The 15,582-nt window shown below is 48.3% G+C and overlaps 1 protein-coding gene across 2 annotated transcripts in view; it reads right to left on the bottom strand.

The window, feature by feature from the left end:
* The window catches only part of BMPER (BMP binding endothelial regulator), a 642,704-nt gene that overhangs the window by 464,228 nt on the left and 162,894 nt on the right, over positions 1–15,582 (bottom strand). The gene's annotated exons all lie outside the window — the stretch shown is intronic.

The following is a 15,582-nucleotide window of genomic DNA, read 5'->3' on the forward strand; positions in this document are numbered from 1 at the left end:
AAACCTTGCTAGGTGCTCTCTCTCCCTCTCTCTCATTACAATTCTGGCACTTATTACAAGTGCAAAAAAGTTATTGCAGTTTGCGCTAATAACTATGTGAAGTGCTAAGATAGGCTGTTTATTGCAAAGTGCACTATTACCATAAAACACATCCTTTTTCCTATCGCATGCGATATTTAGTGCATTTTGATAAATCTAGGCCTTAGTTCCCAGCTAACCTCCCTGCAAGCCACTGGAGTGGTTAATATAAAAGACCATCTAGTACTTCACAATCAACTGAAATCTTTGGAAAACAATTTGAGCGTGAAGAATTTAAACTATTCTATGACTAGACTGTTGTCAGCTCATGAACTGTTGAAGAAATATCCACAAGAGGTTTTGAATGCTTCTGATATGAGGGAAATCGCTCTGTCTAATATTTCTTATATTCCAAAGTTTATAAAGGATTTGAAAGAGCTAGAAGGTGGGTTGGATACCGTGTCCCAGATAGTCCAAATAGTCCTGAATTGTCTGGGTTTTTTTAGAGTCATCTTTGGACAATATACCTACTCGAATTACATTATTGGGGGGGGTGGTGCTGAACAAGACAAGGACTTTGTCCTCCAGAAATATTTCGTAAACAACTATTTTCTTTTTTCTGGATAGAAAATTCAAGTTTTTCCAGATATATCTCAGCCAACTCAACTATGGAGGAAACAGTTCCTGCAGTTGAGACAGGTTATGGCCATAGGGGCCAAGTTTTTCCTTAAAATGTCCTGTAAATGTTCAATTACTTTTCAGAAGAAAACATTTGTATTTTCTGATCCATTACATTTGCAAACATTTATTCAAGATAAGGATGTGCAGAATTGAAAATTGTATTGTGTTTGCGATCCTCTATCCCATCTACTGGGGTGATTAGGTGGTAGGTGGAATTGGATTTGGCTCATCTTTATATGATATCAAATTTGTCATATAGGCCACATTTTTTTAAATTGCACCTTTTCTCCCAGTTGAAGAACTTTTTGCCTATTCGCAACTTCCATGCAGTGTTGTAGGCATTAATAATCGTGCCCATAGATTACTGCAACCCTTTGTACATCGGTGCCCTGAAAGCTCTATTAGGACTTTGCAGATGGTGCAGAATTCAGTGGCTCAGTTAGTAACAAATACTGATGCAAGGGAGCATATTACACCTGTACTTCGCTCAGGCTTCCTGTGAAGTCACATGTGCAATACAAGATTTTGTCTCTAATACATAAAATTTTAAACACTAGTGTTCTTCCTTGGATCTCAGCAATGTTGCAGGTATACAACCTTCTTGTGTTTCTTTTTCCTTTTTCTCTCCCCTTCATTTTCTTCATATTAGGGACTTGCCATGATGTCTTAATTCTTAGTTTGTGTTCTGTATATATTTCTTTCAATTTACTTTCATTGCATATTCATGATTGCTGGAGGTTAATTCATTTGATATAAATGATTTAACTACTAATAAAAATTAAATTTTAAAAAAGTTCTTATATTTTACATTTATATATTTATGTTTTTATAGTGCCAGCATTTACAATATATAAGTCCTCACAATATTACCAGGGATTGATACCCCTAGATTTGTCCACTTGAGCTTTGCACTACTGTAGGTTATGACCTTTTGCCTATTGAATTAGTAATTATGTTTTCTAATGTTTGCTCTTCTTATCTTTTATATCTTATTTGTAATAACAAGTTTTTATGCTTTTATAATTTCATTTTTACATTATCTTTCAATTATTTACTATTTATAACTATTTAAGCATTTTAATGATTTATTGTATCTTTTGAGCTTCCATGTTATTTATTGTAAACTGTTGTGAAGCTTCCCACTGAGGCAATGGTATATAAAAACCAATAAACATAAACATTTCCTTTTCATAGATTATAGATATATAAATATAAACCTTTTTAAAAATAATTTAATTTTTAATACATTGGTCCATCTCCTTCTGATGAAATTGCCAGTTACTTCTCAGAAAAACATGAGATTTGTGCCAGCTTTTAAAATATCATTGCAGATACTATTGTTACATATGCGGCACATTGCGAGCTTTAAGTCTGTTACTAGTATCAAAGAGATTGATCAAAATATATGTGCAATGAATTTGGTTTCATGCCCATTTGAACCCCTGTGGCAATGCCACATTAAAGCTTTCTGGACTGAGATCTGTGGGTCCTTAGCTAAGCTGTGAATTTGTCCCTTTCAAAAAGTTATCTGCCTGCTGATTTCCAACATATGTCTGCTGATTTCAAACATATATCTTTTACTGCCTATGTTGAAAAAGCCTTCTCTTGAGCCTTCTAAATTGAAAAACCAAAGACCTGGAGTGACCAACTCTGGTCCTCGAGAACCACAAACCGGCCACGTTTTCGTGAGATAGATTTAAATGCACTGGCTCCATTGTATACAAATCTATCTTATACATATTCATTCTGCATATCCTGAAAACCTGGCCTGTTTTTGACTCTCAAGGGCCATAGCTGGCCACCCCTGCCATAGACCCATTTCTTCACTACCTTTCCTTGATAAAATAATTGAGGGTGCTGAGCTAACGCACCTGTAAATCTTCTTAGATCCGCATTAAATTATCAATCAATATCAATTTGGTTTTTGAAAGTTTTTCAACTGCGAGATACTCTTGTCAACTATGAATAATTTTAGGTGTGGTTCTGAGTATGTTTTAATACTCTTGGACATGCTGTGGCATTTGATGCACTAAACCATGCAATAATTTCTAGACTAAAGCAAATTTAGATCACAGGCACTATTTTGGCCTGGTTTAATTCATATCTGACCAAGAGGCACAGCAAGTAAGGATTAGCCTCATTACTTCTTCATGTCATAAGATTTACTTAGGTGTCTTATGGGCTCAGTGTTATCCACTTTCCTATTTAACACCTATATGACACTCATTTGGAGGCTGTTGGCTAGCTTGGAAGTAGGGTATCAAATTTATGTAAATGATATCCAGATCTTTGCTCCTAAATCTAAAACCTGGGACCATACCCTTTTCCTTGTTGTGGCCTATCTGTTTGCCAGCAAACAGTGGTTGTGCCATAAGAAATTAGCATTAAACCTTGATAAGACTGAGATGATCCTCTTTAGTCGATCTCCTTTGTACAGCACATTCCCTGCTTTGCAGGTCAATGGAGACTACATACTTATTGTAACATGGGTAAAGAATTTAGACATGTGGATTAAGTCTAACCTCTCTCTTTATATGATATCAAATTTGTCATACAGGCCACATTTTATTTAATTGCGCCTTTTCTCCCAGTTGAAGCCCTTTTTGCCTATTCGCAACTTCCATGCAGTGTTGTAGGCATTAATAATCATGCCCACAGATTACCTCAATCCTTTGTACACCGGTGCCCTGAAAGCTCTATTAGGGCTTTGCAGATGGTGCAGAATTCAGTGGCTCAGTTAGTAACAAATACTGATGCAAGGGAGCATATTACACCTGTACTTCGCTCAGTGCATCGACTTCCTGTGAAGTGACATGTGCAAAAGAAAATTATTCCTTACCTGCTAATTTTCGTTCCTGTAGTACATAGGATCAGTCCAGACCGTGGGTTATGTCCCCCGTCCAGCAGATGGAGTCAGAGCAAACTTCCGAGGGTGCTGACATATAAGCAGGTGCACCCTCTAGGGATCCTCAGTATCGAGAATATCAAAGCCCAGAGAAAACAACACTAGACAGAAAAGTAGGATGGATCAAGCACCAATCAAATTGTAACCACAGAACATCTAACCAATGCAACTTGCAAGGAGAACTGTGAAGAACAACAACAAAACCTCAGAATGTAGGAGTTGGAGGGACAGGAGATAGAACGTACACGAGCAGGCGTCTGACCATTACTTAAGAAACCCGGGTGGGCGTCTGGACTGATCCTATGTACTACAGGAACGAAAATTAGCAGGTAAGGAATAATTTTCTTTTCCCTGTACGTACTAGGATCAGTCCAGACCGTGGGATGTACCAAAGCTTCCCTAAACCGGGTGGGTCCCTGAAGACCCTGCTCGAAGAACCCTGTCCCCAAAGGAACCCGAATCACCTACCGGCAGTTGCAACCGGTAATGCTTCGAGAAGGTATGCAGCGACTTCCATGTCGCCGCGCGACAGATTTCCTGAATGGGAACATGTTGAGACTCAGCCCGGGACGTGGCCAGGGCACGCAACGAATGAGCCCGGACTACCTCCGGGGGCGCCTTCCCGGCGCCGATGTAGGCTGAGGAAACCGCTTCCTTGAGCCAACGTGCGATAGTCGTCTTAGACGCCTGCTGGCCTTTCTTATTACCGGACCAAAGCACAAAGAGATGGTCGGAAGCCCGGAACTCATTGGTCACCTCCAAGTAGTGCAGCAGAGAGCGCTTCACGTCGAGACGCCGGAGGGCCTGAGGCGCATCCGACGGGAAGGCCGGCAATTCCACCCACTGGTTCAAATGGAAGGACGACACCACTTTAGGTAAGAATGAAGGCACCGTACGTATAGAGACACCCGAATCCATGAAGCGGAGAAACGGTTCCCGGCACGAGAGTGCCTGAAGCTCGGAGATGCGTCTCGCCGAGGCAAGGGCGACCAGGAACACCGTCTTAAGTGTGACGTCTTTGAGGGAGGCCTGCCGTAGTGGTTCGTAGGGAGCCTGTCCAAGGAGACGGAGAACCAGGTTGAGATTCCAGGAGGGATAGGGATGACGCACCGGCGGCCGCAGGTGCTTGACTCCCTTGAGGAAGCGCGAGACGTCCGGATGAGACGAAAGGTCTGGATGTCCCGTGGTACGAGCCAGGGAGGCTAGAGCCGAGACTTGCACACGCAGGGAGTTGTAGGCGAGACCCTTCTCCAGGCCCTCCTGGAGGAAGGCCAGGACCTGACGGAGCGAAGGCGCCGTCGCGGAGGCCCCATGTCCAGCACACCAGACCTCAAATACCTTCCAGACCCGTACATAGGCGACTGAAGTGGATGTCTTACGTGCCTTGAGAAGAGTGTCTACCACGGCTACTGCGTATCCCTTGCGCAGGAGACTCTGCCTTTCAAAAGCCAAGCCGCGAGACAAAAGTGTTCCGCCTGGTCCGAAAATACCGGACCCTGATGGAGTAGCCGCGGAAGGTGTGACAATCGCAGAGGTCCGTCCACCACCAGGTTGAGTAGGTCCGCAAACCACGGGCGCCGCGGCCATTCTGGCGCCACCAGAATGACCTGCCCTGGATGATCTTCTATCCTTCGCACCACCTTGCCCACCAGGGGCCACGGCGGGAAGACGTACAGCCGAACATGAGGTGGCCAGGGTAGCACCAGGGCGTCCACTCCTTCCGCCCCGTGATCTCTCCTCCGACTGTAGAACCGCGGAGCCTTTGCGTTGCCCGACGTTGCCATGAGGTCCATGGCAGGAGTTCCCCAGCGCCGCGTGATGAGCGACATTGCCTCGTCGGAGAGAACCCATTCCCCCGGGTCCAAAGTCTGCCGACTCAGGTAGTCCGCCTGAATATTGTCCACGCCTGCGATGTGGGAGGCCGCCAGGCGGTCGAGGAACCGCTCTGCCCAGGCCATGAGGCGGGCCGCTTCGAGTGCCACCCCCGGGCTCTTGGTGCCTCCCTGTCGGTTGATGTAGGCTACCGTGGTCGCATTGTCCGAGAGAATCCGGACCGCACGCTGCCGGATGAGAGGCAGGAATTGGATGAGCGCCAATCGGACAGCTCTGGTCTCCAGGCGGTTGATCGACCAGGACGCCTGTTCCTGTGTCCACTGCCCCTGAGCTGAGCTTCTGAGACACACTGCCCCCCAGCCGGTCAAACTGGCATCGGTTGTGACCACAATCCAATCCGGCGACTCCAGGGGACAGCCCTGCGCCAGGTTCCTGGGATCTAGCCACCAACGAAGGCTGAGTCTGGCAGCCGGCGGAAGAGGTAGTATCGCCTGATAGTCCTGCGAGACCGGTTTCCACCGCGAGAGTAGCGCCATCTGTAGGGGCCTCAGGTGTGCAAAGGCCCAAGGTACCAGGTTGATTGCGAAGGCCATCGAACCCAGGATCTGCAGGTAATCCCTCGCTATTGGGACCTGGAGAGCGGCAAAATGGAGGATTTGCTCCCTCAGCGACTGGGCCTTGTCCGGCCGCAAGAAGACTTTGCCTTGAGCTGTGTCGAAGCGTGCTCCGAGAAAGTCCAGCTGCCGAGACGGAAGGAGACTGCTCTTGCCGAAGTTGACTACCCAGCCGAGAGACTGCAGAAATTCGACCACCCGGTCGACCGCCTGTCGCCCCTGCGAAAGGGACTTCGCTCGGATGAGCCAATCGTCCAGGTAAGGATGTACTAGAATGCCCTCCCGTCGGAGCGCAGCCGCCACCACCACCATGATCTTGGTGAACGTCCTGGGTGCCGTTGCCAACCCGAAGGGGAGGGCCTGGAACTGGAAGTGCTGTCCCAGTATCTTGAAGCGGAGGAGCCTGTGATGGGCCGGATATATCGGAATGTGTAAGTAGGCTTCCGTCAGATCCAGGGAAGCTAGGAACTCCCCCGGATGAACGGCCGCTATGACCGAGCGGAGGGTTTCCATGCGAAACCGGGGTATCCAGAGGACCTTGTTGATTTCCTTGAGATCTAAAATGGGACGGAAGGATCCATCCTTCTTGGGCACCACGAAGTAGATGGAATAATGACCCGAGCCCACCTCTCCGGAGGGGACGGGTGAGATGGCCCCCAGGGCTAGGAGCCGGTCCAGCGTGCTTTGTACTCCTAGACGTTTGTGACTTGACCCGCAGGGCGAGAAGACGAATCTGTCTTTGGGGCGATGCCGCAAATCCAACGCGTAACCGTGCCTTAGAATATCCAGGACCCATTGATCCGTGGTGATGTTGGCCCACTCCTCGTAAAACCAGGCTAGTCGTCCACCGATCTTCGGGAGGGGGGAGTGGGCCGGCCTGACATCATTGGTTGGGCTTGCCGGAAGCTCCCTGCGCCGAGGAATCCCTTGGTGGTCTGCGGCCACGAAAGGACCGGGTCCAAGACTGAGACCTGTTCGAGGGGTTTCTCGGACCCTGGGGCTTGGAGCTCCGAAATCGCCGTTGAGAGCGGGACCGATTCCTGGAGAAGGAATTGGACGGACGATATGACCTCTGGCGGTCCTCGGGTAACCTATGTACGGAGTTTTCCCCCAGGGATTTAATGATCTGGTCAAGATCCTCGCCGAAAAGGAACCTACCCTTAAAGGGTAGAGAACCTAGGCTGGACTTGGACGAGGCGTCCGCCGCCCAATTCCGAAGCCACAGCAGTCGCCTGGCGGAAACCGCCGAAACCATGGTCCTCGCCAGGACCCGCAGCAAGTCGTGGAGAGCATCGGCCCCGTAGGCAATGACGGCTTCCAGCCTGTCCGCTTGCGCCGCTTCCTCAGGTGGCAATTGCTGTGAAGTAAGGAGCTGCTGCACCCACCGTAGCCCCGCACGCTGGGTGAGTGAACCACAAATAGCTGCGCGGACCCCCAGCGCAGAGACCTCGAAGATCTTCTTGAGGCAGACTTCCAACTTCCTGTCTTGGACATCGCGGAGGGCCGTTCCCCCTGTAACGGGAATCGTGGTCCTCTTGGTGACGGCAGAGACTGCCGAGTCGACCTTGGGTACTTTAAGCAGGTCCAAGAAGTCTCCGGGAAGAGGGTAGAGCTTGTCCATGGCTCTGCCCACTCTGAGCGACGCCTCCGGCGTGTCCCATTCCCGTACCAAAAGGTGTAGGAAAGACTCATGAATCGGGAACGTTCGCGCCCGGGGACGTAGGCCCGCCAGGACAGGGTCCCCTTTGGAGCTTGCTGAGGCTACGGAGGGAGCCGGAGGCCCAGGCGGTTCGACGGGCGGGTCGAGATCCAATTCCTGGAGGACGTGTGGGATGAGGTCAGACAGCTCCTCCTTTCGGAAGATCCGGAGCACCCGTGGGTCGTCACACTCCAGGTGCGCTGCCAGGACCGAATCCTCATCAGCCGTCGAAGCCGGGTCACTTCCAGGGTCCTGCGGTGGGGTCGCTCCGCTGGGTGGAAGAGCCAGGAGCGTCTTCTGGCCGGCCCCCGAGGGCGCTGGATTGGCCCCCCCCACCCCCACCAGCCGGGGCATCTTCGCGGGCGTGGGGTTCGCTTGGCCACCGCCGGGCGACCCCCCCACCGGCTGCAGACTCTGGCGGTACGCCTGGTGCATTAGAAGAACAAAATCCGCCGTAAACCCCCCTGCCGGTGGGGGGACGGCGAGGGCAAGGTCCGTGGAGGGGCCCGAAGCGATGGGGGGAGAGGATGGGGCTCGAATCGGCCTCAAGCGCGGCGAAAATCCATGCTGTGACTCCTCAGCTTCCGAGTCAGCAGCGCTCTCTAGCTCCAAGATGGCCGCCGCTCCCGCCAAAGGAGGGGGCGGGGCCCTTCCCTTCAAGCCGCGGCGCTCCGAGCCTGACGGCGAAAAAGGCGGGGAAGACGGCCCGGACTCCCCCCCGGGGAGAGCGACGCCGGAGGAGACATCCCGCGATCCGCCCTGCCCCGGGTCGGCGCCCGGAGCCCCCTGAAAGCGCTGCATGGTGTCCGGTCGGGAGGGAGAACCCCTTCAGGGACCGCCCCTGGGGCCGGATCCGGGGAAACCGCGCCGCGGGAGGAGCGGGCTCGTCCGCCCAGGCTCAACTCCGCGAACCCTCCCCTCAGGAGCAGCAGGGGAATGGGACTTCCCTGCTGCCGCGGCCCCGGGGAATGAAACTTCGCAGGGCCGAGGGGGAGGGGTTCGAATCGCGGCGCTCCGAACAGGGGAGAGACTGGCTCCACCAGCGTGCCCCTGAGCCGTCCGACGGCGAAGCTGTGAAGAAAAAATTAACAGCAACACAAAAACTTACCGCCGGAGAGAGGAGGAAACAACAGAAGAACAGAAGACAGACAAATGAGAAAGCAGTCCCGCTGGCAAGCTAACCAGGGCTGCGAGACCCGGGCAGGGGCTCAGAGAGACTCCCTGAGAAGAGAAAATTTTTTTTTTTTTTTTTTTTTAAACTCTATTTAATAATTTAGAACCCAGGCCTGCTTGATCCTGTCCTGAAAAGAAAAAGATAGAAATAGTGGGGCAGAAGCCACCAACTGGGGAAGCAAAGGTTCCCCCACTCGCATCTGCTGGAGTCAGAGAGATACTGAGGATCCCTAGAGGGTGCACCTGCTTATATGTCAGCACCCTCGGAAGTTTGCTCTGACTCCATCTGCTGGACGGGGGACATAACCCACGGTCTGGACTGATCCTAGTACGTACAGGGAATACAAGATTTTGTCTCTAATACATAAACTTTTAAACCATAGTGTTCCTCTTTGGATCTCAGCAATGTTGCAGGTATACAACCTGCCATGAGTCTTGAGTTCCCTTGATCGTCATTTCTTGAGGTTCACTCTATGTGGTTAGCTCAACTATCAGGCTTCAGAGAAGGCTTTCTCAATGGTGGGTCCAGGCATTTGGAATGCCATGTTTATGGCCCTGCAGCTAGTCACATATACGAGTTCATTTAAATGCATTTTGAAGGCACATTTGTTTAGGAAAGTCTTTGAGCTATAGGCAGTCCTGTCCTGACATCAGTTTGTAACTTCGAGCTATAGGCAGCCATTCTTGAAATCAGTCTGAATCTCCCAGGCAGGAGTTATATTTGTTTGTCAGGTTTTATTTTGTATGTACATAAACTGGTTGTGGTTGTTGTATCGTGACCTGGTTTGAACTTTGAATGAAGTAGGAATCAATTATGTTAAATAAATAAATAAATAAATAAATAACTAAAATAATATTATTGTAATATAATATTTTTTTATTTTTTTGTTTTTAATACAGTTTTCACCATATTTATCTACAAGACAATAGATTCAGCGGATTGTAATTGCCACTATATAATTTGACACACTATATATATCATTCTTTTTACAGATGATCTCAATTTCTACATTTTCATTTCCTTTTCACAAATGCATTGTTTTCAAATTCTCTCTCTTGTAGGGGAATTTCATTCCTTTTGATTACATTTTGCTGAGCTGGATATTTGCATGAAGGGATTTTATGTTTTTACCTTAATTGTCCTTATTAATCGTATTATAATATGTATTTTTACCCCTGGTGCAGGCATATATTGCAAACATAGCCATGTCAGGTTTTAGCTAAATTTCTGGTTTTATTTATGAAATTCATGTGATTATAATTTATTTCATTTATGAGATTTTATAGTAAATTCTTTTAATTATTATTTAGCATTTCTATTTATTTCTTTATTTTGATTTACTTATTTATTTGTCTTTTATCCCATTTTTGTGGACATACACTATACCCCCACATCTTCCATTGTGTGCCTCATCTGCATTTTCCTATTTATCCAATGGATTACAAAATTCAAGGCAGATTGGTTTTACCAGAGGTAGGCCTAGTTAGACTAGCTGACCAGAGAGTTAGATCAAGGAAGATTATTAAATGCAATGTACTTGGATTTCAGCAAGGCCTGTGACAAAGTTCTGCATTGGCAACTTATAACAAAAACTGAACACTCTAGGTATGGGCCCTAAAGTGACTGACTGGGTTAGAAACGAGTTGATTAGGAGGTGACAAAGGGTAGTGGTAACACAGTTCATTCTGAGGAAAGGGGGGTTATCAGTGGTGTGCCACAGGCAGGGTCAGCTGTAGGACAAATGTCATCCTCCTCAAACATTCTCCTCTTCCTCCTTCTTCCATGCAGTAGACAGCCCTACTGGGCCTCTGCTAAGAGGCTTGTCACATATTAAAAGGGGAAATAGATGTGGAGGTTTGGTTGGGTTTAGCTCCTGCAAGTGGGAGGCTGAAACAGTGGAGTCCATACAGTATGAAAGCCAAAGCCTCTATTTTGCTGTATGAATTTTAAGTTATCCCTTAAAGAGGGCAGGGTGTCTCTGTTCCTTCTCCTGGTTTAGTTGTTTTTCCTTTTGATAAAGGACCCTTGGGCTCTAAGAAGAAGAATGGAAAAGGAAAATGAGTGCCTTTTACCAACAATAATCATGCCAAGTTTCACCTTTTTTATTTGGGATGAAGGAAGTTTTCTTCCTCTCTTTTGGTTGCATTTTCCAGATAACTTTATTTTTACCATCTATCTGATTTCCAATGGATCCAGGAACTTAGAGAAGTAACATCATGAAGGAGTTTGGAATTTCTCATTGAGGTAGATCCAATAGACTCTTGGAAGTCCTACAGGGAATGAGTTGCAGTTCATTCCTGGGAGGAGGAGAAGTCTATTTCAGGGAAGACCAGTGGCACCCATCCAAGGTTAACCACTATATTATTATCTGGATATTGAAGAGAGGAGTTGGGAAGTACCCTCCAGGTACCATCAAGGACATTGAAGAGAATGAATAAGAAATAAGAAGTAATTTCAGTATATCAATATAAAGATATGAGACGTGGGGTTTTAATTTCTTACACTTGAATTTAAGAACCCTATCTACCAAATCTTAAGAGAGAGCTTTAAAACTACCTCAAAAATTAAATAGGATCAATAATATAAGAACAAATTAACTTCAGTTATAAAATGACAGATTTATTGGAAAGACCCAGAGTATAAATGGTCTGTATAGAATAAGAAACTGTAAATGAACACTTTCATCAAATTCCATTCAAATGAGTCATGGATGTGAACCCTTGGGCTATGGCATGGTTGACGCAGCCCAGAAGGAAAATCTACTAGGCCTATGCCAACAGTATGTGGACTTGCTCTTACTAGGACTAGTTCTAGGGCTATATCTATACCAACCTTGTTCCCCGCAGGTTCAACCCTTGGGTTCCAGGGGCTGACAGGGTTTAGGTGTGAGTCCTATATGGAACGGTCAGATGAAGTCAAGTAGTGGGCAGAGGTCAGGGAAGGCAGCAAATGGTGTCGAGGACCAGACCAGGATCAGGCCAAACAGCGAGCAAGCAGTGTCAAGGTCCAAGCCAAGGTCAAGGCAGACAGCGAGCAAACAGTTTTGAGGTCCAAGCTGGGGTCAGGGCAGGTGGCAGTCCAGAAGAATAGTAAATATCCATAGCAGATGTCAGAATCAGGAGTCAGGCAGAGATGGACAGACAAAACAAGACAAGCCACTGGCGACCAAGACACAAGCAGCCTGGTCAGGGTAAGACAGCAGCGAGGCAAGAGTAGGCAGGGGAACAATGAGGCAAGGCAAAGCACGGCAAGATAATAAACGAGGCAAGACAAGGTAATAACAAAGCAAGACACAAAGCAAGACACAAGCAACACTCATTGCAAGGTGGAAGGATCTGTTGCTGAGGCAGTGAGGGAAGCATGGCTGGGGTTTAAATACCCAGCCACATGATGTCATCAGGAGGTGCTGCTGCAGGGCTTTTCTGCTGCAGGTCCTTCATAGGCCAGTGTGTGGCGCACACGTATACCTAGGGGCAGTGCCAGAGGACTAGAGGGAGGCAGAGAATGGCAGCATCCTTGCTGCGTCGGGATTCAATGCTGTGCTGGGTAAGTGCGACTGGTCATGGAGCCGTCCCACAGCCGGCTAATATTATAAAATGTTAGTAAAATTAAGTTGGAAACCATAATCAGCTTCTAGCATGATAATTATTGCTTTATATAAAATACTGTGATGTGTAAATGTGGATTTAACAAAGCTCAAGGTCTTGGAGAAAATCTCTCCCACCTCCCCCGAACAGGGTATCTTGGACTCAGAGGGACTTAACGTCAGTGAGGAATGCTGAACTACCAGAAGCCCTGTAATTGAAGGTGGCCCTGGGAACTCTTGCGGAGAACTTTAGCCCAGTGGTTACACAATCCCTCCTCACGTCATCCTTCCTCTCTTCATCCATTCTAAAAACATAAGAGATGTCATACTAGGTCAGACCAAAGTCCATCGAGCCTAGTATTCTGTCTCCAACAATGGCCATTGTGGATCACAGGTACCCAACAGTTTATCTGTTTCTTCTATCACACTCCCAGGGATGAGCGCTGGCTTTCCCAAGGCTACCTGGCTAACAGCTATGTATGGCCTTTTCCTTCAGGAACTTGTCCAGTCCTCTTTTGAACATCACTGTGTTATCTGCCTTGACCACATCTTCTGACAAAGTATTCCATAGCTTGATTGTGCCCTAAGGGGTCAAATTTAAAAGGCGCATGCGGGCATCCATGTGCACACGTGTGCCTGATTTTATAATATGTGTGCGTTGCCGCACGCATGTTATAAAAGATGATATCCGCATGCACATGTGCGCCTGATTTTATAATCAGCATGTGCAAGTGCGGACGGGGTGCCCCACTCTCATGCATTGGGGGGGGGGGGGGGGGGATTTTTCAATTACGCACAGTGACATAATCGTCCTTTTTCCAGGTTCCTTCCCAGGCCGCTCCAATTAAGGAGCAGACGAGGAGGGAACTTCCCTACCCCTACCTAACCTTTCTCCTTTTCCCCTCGCCACCCTGACCCTTAACCCCCTACTTAGCTACCCCAAATTTTTTTTGCCTTCATATTTACTGCTCCTTGGGAGCAGAAGTAAACTATGCACGCTGACCGGCTGTCGGCGCACACTTCCCCGGGACAGTGTCTAATGGCACAGTCCCGGCTCGCCCCCCTGCCCTGCCTCTCCCTGCCCAGGCCACGCCCCCGGCCTGCCACTTCTGCACATATCATAAAAAGAGTCCCCCTGCAGGGACAGAGAGTCAGCGTGGGATGTAATATGCTAGCCAGAGCAGCCTCTGAATAAATACATTAGTTTGTATGCCCTTCGGACTTAAACCTCCCCCAGTAAGGGTTACACATGTAAGAATGCAAGGGAAGTGGCAGTGCCCACAGCATGGAAAAGAAACATACTTTCAGACAAGTGGAATACAAATCAGATAAATACAACAAATAAATAAAAATAAATGCCTAACCACGTGATCCCTACATATCAAAGCCCTCTCCCCTTTCCATGAACTATAAGCCAGAGTCAGTAGTGTCTGAGAAACAGAAATCTTTTCTAGCTGGCATTGCAACATTCTTTCAGTTGGTTTGGCTTACATTACACATCTGTCATAGGATCACAGTTTAAAAATACCTCATGTGTTGAAATCCTCCAGGGCTTGGATTCACAGGATCAGAGAGCAAAGGGTGAAAGGTGATGCACCGAATCCGGCCCAGGCCTCCAGACTGTTCCGGGGGACTCCTTGCTTCTCTGCTATCTCTTTAGCCTCCCACATTCTCTCCGGCGTCCACCCCCTTTCCCCCTCCCCCACCAGGGATGCCATCAGTGGTGCCAGGGAAAAGCTGCATCAGTCATGCAACCGAACAAGGAGCAGGCGACAATAACAGCAGGCAGGGGGTGCTGGGGGAGGTGAGAGGGGCACTGACCCTGAGGCGGCTTCTCCTCCTCTCTCTCTCTCTCCGCAGCACACACTTGAAGGAACTCCTCACCCATGGAGAGAGGAGGAGAGGATGCCATGGGGAAAGCAGACCTACAGTAGATTTTACCTTACTCTCCACACTTCCCCTACTGCCCTTGCTATCAGCATTTGGAGAGGTGGGAGGGGTGATAAAGCAAAGTAAGGGGAAGAGGAGGAGGAAGGTTAAGGGGGGAAGGGTAGCCATAGAGGATTGGGGACAGGCAGGTGAAAGGGATGAGCCAGAGAGGGGAAATGAAGTATTGCAGGATGGCCAATGAGAGTGTCTGACTTCCTGCAGTATGAAATTGTATATTATATGCTCATTTTATTCTAACATTATTTTTTCAGAGGCATGAAGGGGTAATCACCCTGCCCCCTCCCCCCCCCCCCCCCCCCCCCCCGGAATCAACCCAACCCCTCAGTCTTCTTCCCTTTATACTTGTATTTTAAATATACAAATGCATACAGGAGTTCATTTATAAATAAGCCATCTGATGGGGAAAGGGAGCAGGTGCTTATAAGCCTGCATAAAAAAGAACAATTTTCAAACAGAAGATGTCTGTCTATACAGAGTCTGAATACCAGGCAACTGTTAGGGGATTTAAAGCACCCGCCCACCTGTTCACAGCTCAAAGCCAGGGCCTCAGTTAACCACCACGGCAGCGTGCCTACCACAGGCATGTCAGTTGGGAAATTTAAATGGATGCACATGCTTCCAAAATGCCCACCCCAGAACGCCTGGCTCCTATTCGGCCAAAAGTGTGCACGTTGTGGTAGTATGCGGCTCAAACTCCACCTACCTTGATACGGCTAACTTACAGGCCGATACAGTACAGTGCGCTCCTCTCTGGCTCATCCCTTTCACCTGCCTGTCCCCCGCCCTCTATGGCTACCCTTCCCCCTTTAACCTTCCTCCTCCTCCAGGCTCCAGTCCTCCTCCTCCTCCCCTTACTTTGCTTTATCACCCCTCCCACCTCTCCAAATGCTGATAGCAAGGGCAGTAGGGGAAGTGTGGAGAGTAAGGTAAAATCTACTGTAGGTCTGCTTTCCCCATGGCATCCTCTCCTCCTCTTGCCATGGTGAGCAGTTCCTTCAAGTGTGTGCTGCGGAGAGAGAGAGAGAGGAGGAGAAGCCGCCGCAGGGTCAGTGCCCCTCTCACCTCCCCCAGCACCCCTGCCTGCTGTTATTGTTGTCTGCTCCTTGTTCTGTTGCATGACTG

Source organism: Rhinatrema bivittatum, chromosome 2 (assembly GCF_901001135.1).
Source record: "Rhinatrema bivittatum chromosome 2, aRhiBiv1.1, whole genome shotgun sequence".
In the NCBI taxonomy this organism is placed as follows: domain Eukaryota; kingdom Metazoa; phylum Chordata; class Amphibia; order Gymnophiona; family Rhinatrematidae; genus Rhinatrema; species Rhinatrema bivittatum.